Genomic DNA, 16,844 nt, shown 5'->3' on the forward strand with positions numbered 1-16,844 from the left:
TCTAGCTTGGAGCTTGTGCCAGATTTGGCTGAACTGCTGCCAAGTCTGCTGTACTGATTTGTATGGCAACATTGGGAAGCAAAGCGAACGTTCACGTTGACTGCTATATTACACATTTGTGCAGGACTGGGGAAGCAGTCCCAATTACCTCGTGTTCAGCCGTGTGACCACAGCAGTCTGAGGGAGCAGTCATCTTTTAATGAGCTCATAATGAAATGCTCAGGCTGAGATTTAAAAGCCATTTAAGGGGCATACAGTATGTTACGGCCTTTTATCAAAGCTACTGTGAGCATGACATATTAGAAACCATTTTGTTGATGGGAACGAAGCTATTTCTTTTAGGGGTAAGTATACTTACAGCTATTTCCTGCACATTCCAGGGATGGAGAAGTCAGCTTGCCAATTTGCTCTTGACATATTTACAGATGGAGAAGCCACCTCTGGACTAGTTTCTGCAAACATCATGTTCCATTATGAAAATGTTCCCAAGACTGAGGGCAAAGAGTCTGGCTCAGAATATCTCCATCTCCAGACAGTGTGGGCCCGTGTCTGTGCTCAGCTCTGCTGGGGAAAGTCTGAAGTCATTCCATTAAGTTTTCAGCGTGTGTTCTGGGCTGGCAGTGGAGTGGCTGAGGTTAGAGCCTGACCTTCAGTCTTCAGTACGTCCACAGTGGACTGAATTCCTGGATTTTTATGTTCTTTATTTTCTAAGCAGGAAATAGTCCCACAGAGTCCTTTTATGGGATCTACTTTCTCAACAGTGAGAGTCTGGAAACTGTAAGGACATCCACTCTATCCAAATTCCACAATTAATGATGCATTCCCAGAGTGGAGAGGGATTGCTGTAGTTGCCAGCAGGGCTAGAGATTCAGCACTTCACGAGCGGTGAAGAGAAGCAAGCAGTCCCTGAAAGCAGCTCTAGCAATGGGAATGAAAACTGAACCCAACGGACTCTCAGTTCTGATATCAGCAAAGCTTTTAAGTGCATTCTTGAATCCTGGGACTAAAGCTTGTGCTTAGATGTTGTACTGAGCAGAGCTGGCCTGCTGAGCTTAGGCTTGGTTTAGGTAAAATCATGCTTAGCAAAAAGGCAAAGGAATGAAAATTGGGTACTGAGTTATGTTTTGGTAGGGCTCTGCAATGTGATGGGAAAATTTCCACTGCCTTCTGAGAGTCTTAAATGAGACCATGGTTACTGTATGAGCCAGGGTGTGGTGGTACGGATGGGAACATGAAAAACCTCTGTGAAAATGCTTACACTGGTGCCACAGTCCTGCTGCTTCACAGCTTGAATGGAGGATTTATTTTAAGTTTGCTATCAAAAGGTGTTAGCAGTTGAGCCAAGGCAGTGTCTCTGCTAAACATCTTTCCAGAATAAGATTTTTATGACCAAATTCTAATCTCTTGGAAAAAAGAGTTAGAAGAAAAGTGCTAAATCCTAAATACAGACCGCGTTGTTTTACTAAAAAAGGAGATGGCTACCTTTTGTTAACCACAGTCATGAGCAGGCAGCGCAGATATTATAATGCTGTGGTGTTTATATTGCATTTTGCAACAGGTAGATTTCCTGGCACTGAAGGTTGACAGCCTAGGTTGCAAAATGACTGAGCTGTGTTCTGCTTGCTCTTACATGCACGCTGCCAGAGCTAAGAAGTGGTAGGTGTCAACAGGACAGGAGTTGGCCTGTTGTCTTTGTTTGCTGTGTGTGGGTCACCACGTATGAATGCCTGTTCCCATCAGGTGTAAACGCCTGTTTTAGCAGCAAACAAGATACAGTAAGGTGGTGGAACAATCTGATTGTAGAAAAGAGCTGAAAAGCAGGTCATCTGGTCTGTGTGTCTGCTTAATCAACTGATTGAAGGGAAGCCAAGTGGCTGAGTGTGCTCCGGCCAGGAAAAAGCCACCTACCCCAGTGCTCTGGGGGTTTGCTGCAGGCTGCCCAGCAGGACATGCCATCCAGGGGCCCCCTGTGTGTTCAAAGGGAAAGCGGTGCTTACTATTTTCTTTAGCAGAGAGTTAACCCCGTTTGTAATGAGTTTTGCTAAAACGTACCTACTACTGAAGTCATTGGATGTTTGCCACTGGCTTTGTGACAAGCCAAAATAGATTCAGAATGAGGTTGTTCTGGAAAAGGGAGCACTTTGAAGCAGAACACATCCAAAGCCCACGGAAGCCTTTGTTGTGGTTTGGATGAAGCCTTCTCACAAGATAACATGGGTAGGTATATCCTGTGTGCGTGAGGCGAGATGCCTTCTGCTGGTTTAATGGCAGTTGTGGTGTTGTGGTCAGCTTTGTGATCTTGGCTCCTCTTTTATCCCACTGAAAGTACGTGAGCAGTGGGGATGATGCTTGGGGCAGGATAAACCAGGGGACAGCAGTGGCTGTGGTTACATACAGCCCACAGGGAGCACTGCCCTTCCCACAGCTCTTAGCCCCTTGGGCCAAAGAAATGGGAATTTTCCAACCCCAAGGTGTCCTGCAGTGTTAGAGCTGACATTCCCACCACTGAGCACCAGGTAGGAGTAATGCATCTCAGGGGTCAGAAATTCGGCAGCTACAGCACACAGAAACCAAATAGACATCAGGAATGTCAACTTGGAGATATGGAATTTGTTTTTAGGGGTTAAATGTGTCGGCTTACTATGAATTGGTTTTTATTATTGCACATCTGGATCTGTACGGGGCTGTGCTGTCACCTGATGAAGGAAAATGCTTGAAAAGCAGCAACATGTATTGGATGAGAAACATGGGCACAGCTTTCTTGGCATCTTGTAATTTGAATCAAATTGGATTACAATCTACGTATCATTTATAAGTATATTGCATTGGGAATCCTCTGAGTTGTTGAACCTCTTGTTGCTACAGCTTCCAGGTGATTTTCTCAGACCCTGGCATAGTCATCCTGCTGGTTTCTTGGAGTGGATAAGTACTGGTTGCATTTATGTGCATATGTGCTATACGTTTAAATAGCAGTGAGGCTGTAGATGTGGCTCAGGTCATGAATAAAAGAAACTGTGGGATTTTTAATTAAGTCTGCTCATTTTCTTTAGGGCTGACAATATATCTGAGAATTTGACATTTATTTATGAATGCATTCCAGATTTGCACACTGCATATCAAAACCTGAGACAAGCATAGTGAGGGATGGGGTGGGGTGCTGAGATAGCATATCTGCTTTGCTCTCCTGCCCGCAAGTGAAATTCTTTCCATCTGAGTCCTAGCAAGGTGGTGCTGGGTGAAGCACAGCCCTTGACAGAAGGCTGTCTCTTGCCCTGAGTCAACCACAAAGCAAGCTCACTTTGTTTTCATCCACCTCTGCCTCTCCTCTGGCATCCCACACTATGGCCTAACACACCTTTACTTCCCAAACATGGGAGTGCAATGCAGGGAACAGAAAGGGAAGCGTTTCCTGCTGCCAGCACAGGCAGCCTGATGCTCACAGCCCCCTGTGGGGCTCACAGCCCCCAGGCAGTGGGCATTATATCACATACCATCTCAGGCACAGCTTCTAACCAGGGAGCTGCTGATCCTTGAGCAGAAAGTCATCCCTGATGACTCTCTTCTCTCCAGGGCAGCGCTGACTCTGCAAGCTAAAACAGGAGCAGCAGGCGGTGAAACGCATCCACTTGGTTACTGGAGTGAGAGGCTTGGAGTCTGAATTCAGCGGTGATCTGGTGAGTAAGTAGACAGTGTTTAAAGATGGCAATTACTTTGATGGCCTTATCTGTTCTTTGAAGTCAAAGAGCCACTCCCTGCCCTGTACACACGTGATAAGCCCAATCAGATTCCACATATCTTCTCTGCAAAAATATGGGGCTGAGTTGACTCAGCTGGGACTGGAGCCTGTGACTCTGAGTGTGGGTGTGCAGTGTTTTTCCCACATGCATGCTAAGGGGCTCGCCTTGGCATGGTGCAGCCAGGCTGGCATCAGCATGAGGAGCTGCCCAGTATGCACAGGCTGAGCCTTGCTGAATTCAATGCCAGACTGCTCAGGTGCTGCTGGCCCTCCCTGGTGGTGCAAAAACTGATGCCAGCTGTGCAGTGATCTCCATGCAGACCAAAAGGACAGTGACTCAGGAGGATGTTTCTTCAGCATGACTTCAGATATCACACGTGGCTTTCAGGTGCATGTCCTGCAGTAGGTCTTCAACCTTGAGCTGTGGGGAGTCCACATCTGGTTCAGGGTAATTCAGCGTTGGGCGTTCCTGCAGGCTGTACATGGGAGGCAGAGCTGGGCTGCAGTCAGGCAGCTAGAAATATCAGGGGCAACAAAGCAGAGCAAAATTAGTTACAAAGCAACTGAAATTTTTTCCTCCCTCCTCCTCGCATTTTTTTGACAAGATTCTTTTACCACTAGGAATTTCATCCTAGAGAAAGCTGACAAAGGTCTGAGAGGCAGAGTATACCTCTGTTGCCCTGGGGAAAGAACGAGGAGAGATGTTAATGTGAAAGGAAGGCCAGCAAGAAATTGCCTTGTCATCTGAATTGATTAAGTCTTCTAATGCATTAGTTAATGCAGCAACAGTGATTTTCTGTAGCCACAGCTTGTTAAGGAACAGCACGTGGAGTGAGCCATCAGCTTATGCAGAGGTAGCTTTGAATCAGTAAATATGCCATGCTAAGCTTGCTGTGGCAGTGCTTGATCCTGCGTTAAATGATTTAATAGCAGTGTACTAGAACTCTTAGTAGCAGTAGATAGTGGTGAGTTTTTTGTTTTTCTTTTTTACCCAAAGAATGCACACTCCACCTTCAGGTCCAAAAGAAAAAAAAAAAGTGAAGAGGAAAAAAAAAAAGTATTGTGTTTGTAAAGCACTGATTTGGAGCCAAAGGATTTCATGTCAAAAGTCTCAGATCCCTACAGAAATTGCAAGCAACACTCACAAGATCTGAGCTCAAGGAGCTTCAGTGTTGAAATTCCATCCATTTCGGGTCAAGAAGCCTCTGGGGAGATGTCTTGCACAGAAAGACAGGTGAAGCTCCTTTACAGCAGATACAAAACCAACTCAAAGCTACAAAATGCAGTTGTCAGAAATGTTTCACTTAGCAGGCTAAAATGCAGTGAGGCCTGATTCAGCTCTGGTGAGAGCTGCTGGAGACACTTCGAGCCACGGTCAGCGCTGAGTCACCAATGCTCAGCAGCAGGCAGGGCGCGCAGCTCTGGTTCTGCAGGGAATGCATTTTACGTGCAGTGTAAGACCATTTTTTGTTCTTACTTTGCTTGCAGTGGCACTGTGTGTAGTAGAGTCACCTGACAAACGGTGACGTGTAGAAATACCCTCTGAATTGGCAACTGCTTTTGTCCCTAAAATACGAAGAAATTTTACAGTGCCTCCTCCTTGGCTTGCTTTCCCACTTTCTGTAGCAAAAATGGGAAAAGAAAAGAAAGCAAAGGGAGAAAAACGGGCAGCTTCTTCAGTACTAGCAGCAAATTTATTGACAGTTGCTTTTTAACACTGAATTACCAGGAAAGTTCAGGGACCTGAAAACAGTAATCTTTTAAACAAAATAGGAAAGAAATCCCCACCAGTCTCCAGACAACATGAGAAAATTGGCAGGGCAGTCCAGAGAGTAGGAAAAGATAATTTTAGCTGAGCTGTTCATTAAATAGACAGTTGTTGGTTGCAAAACCTCGACGGGGGAGGAGCTGCTAGGAGGAGACCTTGGTTTCAGCAGCTCAGGAGCATGCTGAGCTGGGGTACGAGCCAGCTGTGCTGGTGGATTTAAGGTGCAGGAGGGGTGTGCTGCAAAGTCTATTTGTGTCCATTGACAGCAGGTGCTACTCCTGAAGAGCAAAGCAGAGTGCCAGAAGTAGATGGAGTATGTTTCTCCTCTGCTCTAGCTCCCAGTAAACACAGATTTCACAGAACACGAGTCCTTTCCTTTACCTGTGCAGCTTCTCTGGACAGGGCTGTCAGAGGTCTGGGGGGTGGGCTAGAGGCAGGATCAGTGTCACTTCCAAGCTCTGGTTGGAAGCAGCTAACCACGAGTCTGCTCTGGAGCACCAGTCCTGTTCTTGTTCGGCCATAGAGAGCGTGCCAAGCAAAGCAAATAGTACTTGAGGTTAAAAGGCTCAAAGTCTGCTAACATCACAAAGCCCAAACTGCTGTTCCAAAATCATGACAGAGAGCGTCAAGTAGCAGAAGGTCATGGAGATAAGTAGGAGCCAGCTGATGCAATGCTGAGGCTGATGGAGGAGCTGTTACTCTAGAGCCAGCACAAAGTGCACGTGTTTTTCTTCCCTGGCGTTTACGCTGCTCTGGACAGCAGCTTACTGACAACTGAAGAGGTGTAATCATAAAAACCAATGGATCAGTACCCAGAGTAACCCACGGTACCCAAACATTGGGTCTTGGTAGTAGGTGTGTGGCAGTGTGCTGACTCACACAGCCTCAGGCCGTGGCCACAGCCATGAAAAGTCTCTGCTCAGACCTCACTGCCTGCGTTAGGATAGTGTGACATACATGGACAGGAGGAAGCGGAAGGTAATGCTGACATTCATGAGATCAAGCAGTTATTGGGCTGACAAAAAGCTCAGTTTGAATTGCACACATGTCAATCTTCACCTACAAGGGCATGAACTGCTCGTGGCAGGGCTGGATGGTGACGGGCTGGGGCTGTGCTGCAAATTCTGTGTGATTTGAAGAGATGAAAGAGGGCAGAAAAACATGTTTGCAGTCTGTGTTATGGCACTTCTGGGTACTTGACAGTATTTGTAGGTGTTGTGGTACTTTAGGAGTAAATGACAGGTTTTACATCAAATGTATGAAACTTGATGCCATTCCTAGATGATGACATCAGTCCAGGTGCAAAGTGTCAGTGCCCTGCACAGCTGGGAATGTGGAGCAGTTGGTAACAGCTGATTTTGATCTTCAGCTCTTCAGTTTGTCCATTTCCACCTGTAGCATTTCTCCAGCTCCTCCTGGCATGCCTTCTGTGCTGGTATTCACAAATGTGCAGGCTGATCTCACCTGGAATCTCACCTTAGCATCTGAAGTGTTTTATCTCCATTCAGCTGATGCTTATCTTGTCATAAAATTTCCCATGGCTTATCAGCACTTGACAATTAGATTCTTAACATCTCACTTAATGCAAAACAGATTATATCCTGGGAATTAACAAAACAATGAAATGCCTTACGGGAAAAGTGAAAATTGTATGTAGATGCATGTGTGAGTGTGTGTACACACACACACGGTTGTGCAATCTGGTGATGCTGCTCTGCTTTCACTGTTTGGTTGGCTTCATGCTCATGCCTGTTACATGTTTGTGCCATCTTCTTTGGGTAGAAATTGTGTTGGCTGCTGGTCATGCTGAGTGCTGACCTTATCATGGAGTGAGGAGGGGCAGGGGTTCAGAGCTGGAGTTCAGTAGGGTCTCCAGGGGTCCAGCTGGGGTTCAGGGCTTCCAGGCCACGTTATGGGATGGCTCCTGAGGCCCTGGAACAGGTTCAGGAGATTCCAGGCCACAGAGGTGCTCTCCACGCCTGCCACAGTGCTGCTGCCCTCATGGTGTGGTCTGGGCTCCTGCACCCACCTGCAGCTGCAATGAGCAGTGGCCACACAGCACTGCTGGGCAGCACAAGGGCCTGCATGCTGCATCCCTTTCAGAGCTGCTGCTCTTTCACAGGACTGGAGCTTTTGGTTCCTGCTGTGGTGCTGGTAATGGCCAGGAATCACCTGTGACCTGCTGTGCCCACGCCCCAGTCCTGCTCAGCATGAGCAGCATGCTGACTTTACAGAGCAAGGCTTTGTTGTGGTCTCCCAGGACCTGACCTTAGGGATTTACACAATTAGAGGATGGTGTGAAAGGACCAAAGGGTCGCATCAGTTGCTGAAGATTAAAAGTAAAAATGATAGCACTCAGAAATACATTTTAAAAAATATCTGGAGAGAAGAAGCCACTTGGGATGTTGGTACAGAATGAAGGGCTGGGCTGCCTCTGCTACTGCAAACCAAAGCCAGAGCTCAGGCTCTGCACAGAGCTTTCCCCTGTGTGCCCTGGACACCCCTGCAGGGAAAAGGGCCCAGTTCAGGGCTCAGGGGTTCAAGTGCAATCCCCATGGCTCTGCGTGGTCCTGGCCCGCCCGCAGCACTCCCCATCACACATGGACTGGAGCAGAGGCTTACGCTTCCCATGAGGAATGCTTGCGATGCTCTGTCTGCACATTGTTTGGTAAATACTGGTCTTTTGGCTCCCTGCCCTTGGAGAAGAAGAAATTTCTGTTGCAGCCTGGTCACCCTTCCAATAACTGATCAAATGCAGTAGTTTGGATCCTTGCACACAGTGTTTATTTGTTTAACTGGTTCCTCCTGCAGAACCCCATGGAGAGAGACAGCAGCCCTGTGATGCCACCATTCGTTCCTTACAGCATGTAAATATACATCAGGCAGAGCATTGTTACCTCTGTTCTGAAATATGAGAGTATCTCAAGTAGTGCTTCACGAAAGATCAATACCTTTAATGCCATTTTACTGGAGGGGGAAACTGAGGAATGAAACTTACATCTGTGGGTGTTCTGCAGAAATGACCTACAAGTCCTGGCCCTGCTGGCGAGGTGCTGTTGGAAGGACAGTCCTGGTGTGCTCCCACTCCGTGCTGCTTTTCATTGGTTTTTAAAGCAGTAAAAGCAACTCTCAAAGCTGAGCAAATGCCTGGCGTTTGGCTGTGGCCAGGCTGACCTTTGTAAGAACTAGAAGCACAGCTACGGCAGGCAGCTCACTTGAGCTCTCCCTTCTGGGAGCTGGGCAGGTTTTGTAATTGCTGGAAGAGCCAAGCAGTCTTTCTTTAGTCCCTGATTTTCCTTCAGCAACTGACTTTGTCTTGATTTCTCATCTCTTCACCTTTCCCTTCCATGTAACACCCAGCTGATACTTGTTAGCAAAGCAATCCTTTTACTGATGCAGATGCAATCAGCAGAAATGCCCAGCAGTTGCAGAGTTCAGCTTAACTCTATGAAATCACTCATAAATGTGCTTTACTTCACTAGAGCTATTCTTGTGCTCAGTCCTAAGTGTGTGCATAAGTCTTTTGCAAGTCCTTGGCCCTTTCAGTCCCAACTGGGTCACGCTGATTACCAAGTAATGGCAGGATAAGGGGGAGGCTCTCAATTGGGATCTCCATGAAAGCATTTTTCTGAGCCTGTGGTCAGTGATCTGCTCTGATGGCAGATGAGTGCAATTGTGGTTGTCCAGTGAAGGAACAGAGCATGAAATCCCTTATTAAGGTTCTCTTAGATACATCTGCAAAATCCTGAGCAGTCATTAGAGTGCCCATGGCATGGCAACTGCATGATGTGCTGCTCTCATCACTCACAGTTCCTCCTCTCTCTTTTTTCTTCTGCTTTCTCTAATTGTTCTGCATCTTACCTGGTTGCTCTCATGCTTGAACATAAAAAAAAAAAAATAAATAGCGTCATAAAGTCATGTGATAAGTTTTTTAATTGAATAGTCTTTAATTGGAATTTTCCTTCTCTGCTTCAGGGTGTGCTTGAGACTCTTGCTTACACTTTGCCTTGTGACTGTGAGCACGAGACACTGTGTTCTTCTGCAGTGGGAACAGGATGCTCACCTGATGGTTTGACATGAGGAATTAAAATAGATTTTTGTAGTCTGTTGTTGCTATTTGGTTGAGAAGCACTGTAAGGCATGTTTTAAACCTGTGAATTGACACGTACTGCTTGCTCACTTGAGCTGCATATCCTCTGGGGCATGGCTGTTCCTTGCCGTGACCTGTACAGCACCTGCTGAAGGCCAGCAATGCTAATTAGTGCTAATAGCTGCTCTATGGCATGCCTCACCTGGGTAGCTAATACAGATCACAAAGGGATGTCACCTAAACAAATAATTGAACTCCCAAGATAAAAGCAGTTGGGTTGGAAGGAAATCTTGTTGGGTTTCTCATGGGCTGCCACGGAGTTATCTGTTTATCTGGTCCTGAACCGAAGTGCCATTTCCACTCTCACATCTTCTGTGCTGTGGTACTCATCTCTTCTTCCTCTCAGCACGGGAGAGTTTCTGAGCTGCTAACACACCTGTATGTGAGATGGTCAGTTACTGTGAAGCCTGAGGGTATAACATGAGTTATAAGGTTTCTTTGTAATCCGTGAGAGCAGTGCTGAGGTTCTGTAGCTGTGCCTGCCCAGGTTATGTATTTCTGACCCCGCTTTACAACCTCTGCTGGTTTTGAGCCTTACTTGCACTGAGGGCTCTGATGTGCATGCAAATTACCAGAGCATAGCAAGCTCCTGCATGCCAGCTTCTTCACCTTGCTCGTGCTCACACCCCCAGTAAAAGCAATGTGGCTATGCACCCCCCCCCCCCCCCCCTTTTGTTTTTTGTGGAAGGGAAAAACGACTTTGGCTTACTTTGTACTTGCCAAGGGGTGAGAAAAGCACTAAGACACTTATTTTGGAGTAGCTGATAACTGTTAACTTGGGTTATTCTTCTGGCTCCTAAATCCACTTTGTATGTTGGGGTCACACTCATCCTTTAAGATATGAACTTGTTACCAAGCAGGCAAATGCTTTAATGGATCTCTTCACTAACTACCTCCAAATCTGAGGAGCTGTATCCATTGGATGAGTGTAATAGATGTGCCTGGGGCAGTTCAAGCTAGGGCAAGATATCACAGGCAGAAAAGAATCAACATAGGAATATTAACAATATGTTATTTTGCTGGTGCAGTTTTCCCATATGATTACAAGTGATGAGTGCTCTGTGGGAGTGAGGAAAAAAAAAAGATTGGGCCCATACTGATAGACTGTGCTCAGTTGTTCAGTCATACTCCATCCTTTACTGTTAGTTCATTTGTTTGTTCTCGTGCTTCTGTATTCTGTCCTGAAGGCTAACCACATATCATATATATTTAAAAGAACAGCAGTGTGTAAGTGGTATAGATCTTAAGGTTTCTTTCCCAAATCATTATGATATTCCTGCTGAGAATGTGAAGATAAAGGCTTTAATCCCTGGGAACAAAAGGGTGTGAGTAATCCCATTTCATTGCAAGACCTGGAATCTCCACCCATATAAATACATCAAAGAGTAGCTATGATTTCACTCTTTGACACCCATGGGTTGAGGTTCTCACCCTGGGAAGCAAACTGCTCCTGTGGTTGGGCTGGACAGTGCCCACAAGGCTGAGTAGCATGGATTTGTTCACCATTCTTTGATCTTCACGCTGGACCAAAATTATTCACATCTCCCCACTGTTGCTGAAAACTTTTCCAAGCACTCAAGGCAATTATTTTTAAATGTATGTATGCTTTGGGCCAAGTCCACGAGTCCTGACTCATGACTGACTCAGCCCTTACTTAAGCAAAATTCCACTTGATTTCATTGCCAATAGAGGCAGGACTTTGTGACAGCCCCCTGCCAACGGGAGCCTGCAGTAGGACTCCTGGAGCTGCTGGTGGCCCTCTGCAGCTCCCACTGAATCCCAGCACACTGAGGTCCACTGCACCTCTCTGAATCTTGTGATGCTGGTAAAAGAGCCATCCTGCTCAGCTGTGCTGCTCAAGACAACACGTAGGTGATGGAGAACAACGCTGGTCCTGTGCATTGTTGGCTAATAGCTCTCAGAACTAATCCTACCAGCTGGAAGGAACTTCTGTGACCCACTTTAATCAGCGGATCAGACTACACGGTCGTGCTAGTCTGACCATCTGGTTGCAAACTGTTGCACTGCAGATTGGCTTCAACTCATCAGGATATTTTAATTTTGTTATAAATTAATTCCAAACAGCCAGCTCATCATTGCATGTTAGATGCCAAGATGGTTCAGGTAAGGAAGGAAACTGGCTAATGTGAGGTCTGGGAAGAGCAGTGTAAAATATGCAGACGGCTGTGTGTGATATAAGCCTAACTGGTGCTCAGTAAGCTCTGTGGGAGCTGAGCTGCTCTCTGTGCTGTGTTTTCCAGTGCTCCTGACTCTGGGAAGGGTAATGCCTTGGTACAGTGCTGGACCTGACCTGGCTCCCTGCACTCATGACTGCAGGAGTCAGCTCAGGTCTCGCCAGCCTTATTAGCTCTGGCTCAGCGCCATCAATTCCTATTCAGGCTGGCTCCATGCAACATGCTTGGATGTCTGCACCGTGCTCGTCCCAGCATGGGAGTGGTGTCCTGGTGTCAGGAATGCAGGACGGAGACGCTCGGGCTGCCTGCTGGGAGCAGCACGGTCACACAGAGCTGCCCTGCCTGGAGGCAGCCCAAGTGTCTGTCTTGGTGTGACTGGTCCAGAAACCACCTAAGGGGGGGGGGCTGAGATTGATAAAATACCGTGATACGGTTTGGAAGTTTCCCTGCTGCCTGCCACTCTCGGGTGAACCTATTAAAAAACAGCCATTTTCTGCCTAGTGAGTGTGACTTGTCAGCACGTGGCTAAAGCAGCTGAAAAACTTAATGGACGTGTTATTTATTTACATGTTATTTAAGCTCATGCCATTCTGTTTTGCAAGGCTGCACCTTGAAAAATGGCCTGATCGATTTTATTTCTAGCTACTGCTGGAAAGAACAGAGCTGCTATGTGTATTAGTATCATTTAAGTTTGGTTTTTGGCCTTCTCATAAGTCAAAGCATTTGTAGGATTGGGCTCAGCATATTGGTCTGCCCAGTGCTGCTGCACCCCTTGTTGCCCTTAACCATTTATTTCATCAAAGTAAACAAGTTTGAGCTCCAGTTTGAGGAACTGACTGTTCTGCCTTTTGCAATGCTGCATTAAAGGGCTTTGAAGAGATACATTTTCTGCCAACGTAAACATTTTCTTGAATATAACAGAAATGAGTCCTTGCTTGCATTAGGTTTGCTGTGCACATTATGAAGACTATAAAATAGTTGTAAGTAAATGCCCTCATCAGAGTCTCCCTTAGACTACTGCAAGGCTTGCACAGCGGTGGAAGAAGGATCTTGTGTCAGCGTGCATTTTTTTCCTCTTTTGTTCTTTATCTTTTTCTGTAAGATTTGAGCTGGAAGTTGCGTGGCCTGGTGATGTTCTGCCTTTCCATCTCCCCATCCCACCCCAAGCCTTTCTGGAGGACACATGGGAAGTGACTGTGCACAGCTTGGTATTCTGAAATGAAATACTTCACTTTCCATGGGAGGTTTGTATCTCCTAGGGATGTATCCCTTAGAGGCTGCAAGTTGCTCAAATGCTGAAAGCTGGTGGGGCTTCATCCCTTGTTCCTGGGCATCTCTGACTGCTGTCACAGCTCTGACTGTGCCACAGTACCTGCCTTATTGGATAGACCAACCATGATGTTAAGTCAGTTCTTAGGGTTTTTTTGGGGGGCCACCTAAGGTAGCAAATGCATTCAAATCTAGATGACTCTGTGAAGTGTAAATATCTTGTCTTTGGTATATTTACATCAAATACAATTTTGGCACTGTAGCTGCCAAAATCAGTAAAGCCACCAAGGCCTAAGTCAAGTCTAGGGAAAGATGGTGAGTAAGGAAATCCTTCAGTGTTACCTTTTTTGCTTTTGCATTCCCGTGACTTGAATTCAAATCTGCCCTGCTCTGAAGAGCCTGGAAACAAGATCTTCAGGTCTTTCCTAGTTGTAATGAGAACACACCCATATAGAGTACATGAGGAGAATTAAAGGAAGGAGATTTGCAAAACCTCTTAAAACAGCAAGCTTCTTAATTTTCCTTTAGAATTCAAAGGAGCCATCAGCCAAAAAATATTTAAGGACTGGAGCAGCTAAGCCCCAGCAGAGCGTATGGTTTGCTCAGGCTTATCTGAATCTTGTCCTGTAAAAGCGTGAATTATTGACTCTCCCCTCTTCTCTGCTTTACAGTCCTCAGGTACCTGGAGGGCATCCCAGAAAAACAGGAGGTTGAGCCAGCCCTCTCGAATGCTGGTGTTTTCAGAGTGCTTTCTGAATCTGACTGGCTAAGCCCAAGTTTGAATATTTAAAGATGATCAAAATTGCTGTTTAACACCCCCAAAAGAAAAGCAGCTCAGCAGCAGAGTTCCCCCAAATGCAGACCTTGGCAGGGGAGTGGCAGCCATCACCACCACGATGCCAGGAGCAAAGACGTGCTCTTATCCCAACCTGGGAGTTTCCAGAAGCTGATATTGCTGTGGGGAAAATTTGTTCTGTGTGTGGAGAGAAGGAGCAAGGCTGACGGCGTAGCAGGGCTGAATAATGCAGAGCCCTTTACTGCTTCTGTTGCATAGGAATGATTCCCACATCCTTATGGGAAAGCAGAGAGAATCAGCTTTGAAGAGCAGCTGCAACACTACTGCAGCAAGTTAGAAATAATACTGCTGCTTATAGAAGAGTTTTGGTGAGATGTTTTTCTTTTTCTGGCTGATCACCTGGCTGTTGGTCATCAAATATCCTCTTGATTTGTTCCTGTAGTTATCACACAGAACTGTCTGGGGGAATATCCTGGGCTTTGCCCCACTTGGGGCTGCTGCCCCGACAGCAGCGTCCCTTCACGATGACTGCAGCATCTCTGCTCATCCCAGCAGGGTCTGACCAGGCTGTGCTGTGCTGTGTTGTGCCCTCCATTCCTCCCCACTGCCCGCACAGGGCATGAGAGTGTCACAAAGCTGGCCCCAAAGGGTTTGCCACATCATTGGCTTGCTGTGCTCTTCTCAGGATCCTTTGCTATCCAGCCTGCACCATTTTCTTCTTCGTGTAGGACAGAGTTTTACACCCTCTCCTTGTAAAACCTTGAATTAAAAAACACAGTGCCTTAAAAGGCTTAGATGGGATTAAGAAGCACAAACCTCTTAGACATAGAGCTAATACTAAGTAAGCTTCTCAAAATTATCAGTTAAGTGATGTATTAACATGAGAGCTCTCCTATCACTCTCATCTCAGCTGGCTTCTTTGAGATATTACAGAATTTGGTTGCATTGACTTCCAGTAGGACCTGAGTGTTTAATGCCTTTTTGGTCTTCTGATGTTCCAGACGTTATTTCTAAAGCATTTACCACCGTTTCAAGCCAAAACCAGAGCTGGTGTAGGCAGGTGTAGTTTCAGTTGCTTCAGCAGAGTTGTGCTGAACTACAGTGATTGCAGATCTGGAGGTGGTGTTTGTCAGCAGGGCAGTGAGAAGACTTTGACTCATTCCAGCTCTGTCACTGACCTTCTGTGGGACTTTATCAGCAGCTGTGCTTTCCCACCAAGCCTAACTCATGGTCCTTAGAAAATAAGACCTCTGGATAAGGTCCTTTATTATTCTTTTATGCAGAAATTAGTCTAAGGGGTTACAGTTGTGCCACTTATGTCAAGCAGTGACCCATAATGTCACTTGCACTGCACAATTCAATGTGAATAAAGCCTTTCTGCCCCATGCAGAAGAGACTTGGAGATGAGGAGAAGGCACCTCCATCTTTGTGCCACTGTGCCCTCACACAGTCCCATTTAGGAGATGTTTGTTAGTGGGAGAAGTGCATTACGATGTGGATCTTGGCTCTGCAAAGCAGCAGCTTCTTTTCCTGCACATGCAGGGTTCTCATTACACCTTTTCAGACTCAAGAAAGAAAAGGAGCTGATAGAATAATTTTTGACCTGGAAAATGAAATCTGGCATAACCAGTAGTTACATTTTTCTTATACCCTGGTAGTTTGCCTAAAGGCTGCTTTTAAATAATTCTTGATTTCACCTCCTGAGAAATAATCTATTTGCCTGTGAATTAATTAGGCAGCGTTATGAAAACCCCCCAGAGACGTTGAAAGCTGCTGATCTCACTCTTTAAAATACATAGAGGGCCTGATTCTTAGGCTAACCAGTGGGAATTCTGTTTTTAACTTTGATAGGAGCAAGAACGAGCATTTTATGTGTGATGTTACTGAAAAATAGTGTTCCCAGTAAACGGTAATAGATGCTGCCCTTTCCATCTGCTTTTCTGGTGTCTATTGCTCCAATGTCTTGAGTCCTGTGGCACTGAGAGAGTGCATCCTTTCTTATTTCATCTTCCTTTGTATGGTTCAGTGTGTGTCTCTGCTGTTTGTTGAACAGATGTGTGCAGGGAGTTGGGTGCTCTCCCCACTTCTGCATCCAATGCGTGACTGATGCTGTGGGGGAAATCAGAGGAGCTCTGCTGGGGGTAGGAGCTGTTCCAGCCATGGCAGTGAGGGGTCAGCTACTCTGGCACTTGCTAACTTAAGTCAGCATCAACCTGGTAAAATACTTCTTAACAGTATCGTAGTTTTTGTTAATCTAGAAGATGAAAATTAATTTTAGGCTCATTTATGTGGAAATGATTTTTGGGCTTAAATGAACGGCCTTTCATTTATTGAATGGAAAATGTCTGAACGTGTCTGTTCATAGGGTGATTTAAAAACTTTCATTTGATGAAATAGAAGAAGTGGGCAGGAGAACTAGAAGAGTTTCCAGACTCATAAGTTGTTCAGGAAGCTGGGCTTTATGGCCTGGATGGTCTCTGTCTGTTCTGTGTTTCTTTGTTCTCACATTCCTGACTTCACCTGTTGCCAGTGGCACTATCACCGATGCAAGTCAGGACAAGGATTAGATCAAAAGATGCGTGAAGAACCAAAAGATGGCTCTGAGATTTGGAGCTCAGATTAGGAGATCTAAACACCTGTGTGTCTTCCAGGTTTGCGTACAGCTAGCATTGTACTGAGGGGGTCCCTCGGAGAGCTCAGGGAGTGGTGTGGTCAGCGTGATGCCTGGCATCACATGAGCCGTATTTCTCTGAGTGACACAGCCTAGAAATGGATGAATTTGTGGCACGGACCAGAGAAGAAAAACTCATTTTAGGAGTTACGTCAAACGTTTTTCTGCTAGCTCCTAGAAAGATTAAAATCCTGTGATTCCTGACACCTTTGTTGTTTAAAACTTGAAACCAAACTTCTTATAAGGATGTGCTGTACCC

At 46.0% G+C, this 16,844-nt stretch overlaps 1 long non-coding RNA gene across 1 annotated transcript in view; it reads left to right on the forward strand.

The window, feature by feature from the left end:
* The first annotated feature begins 3,515 nt into the window (after positions 1-3,515).
* Positions 3,516-16,844, forward strand: part of LOC136048087 (uncharacterized) — a 49,195-nt gene continuing 35,866 nt past the window's right edge. The window contains exon 1 of the long non-coding RNA XR_010622144.1: positions 3,516-3,674. This is a non-coding gene — a long non-coding RNA (uncharacterized LOC136048087). The remainder of the gene's footprint in view (positions 3,675-16,844) is intronic.

This window comes from Cyrtonyx montezumae, unplaced genomic scaffold (genome assembly GCF_038088225.1).
Source record: "Cyrtonyx montezumae isolate F1298 unplaced genomic scaffold, pur_monq_1.0 scaffold_19, whole genome shotgun sequence".
NCBI lineage: Eukaryota > Metazoa > Chordata > Aves > Galliformes > Odontophoridae > Cyrtonyx > Cyrtonyx montezumae.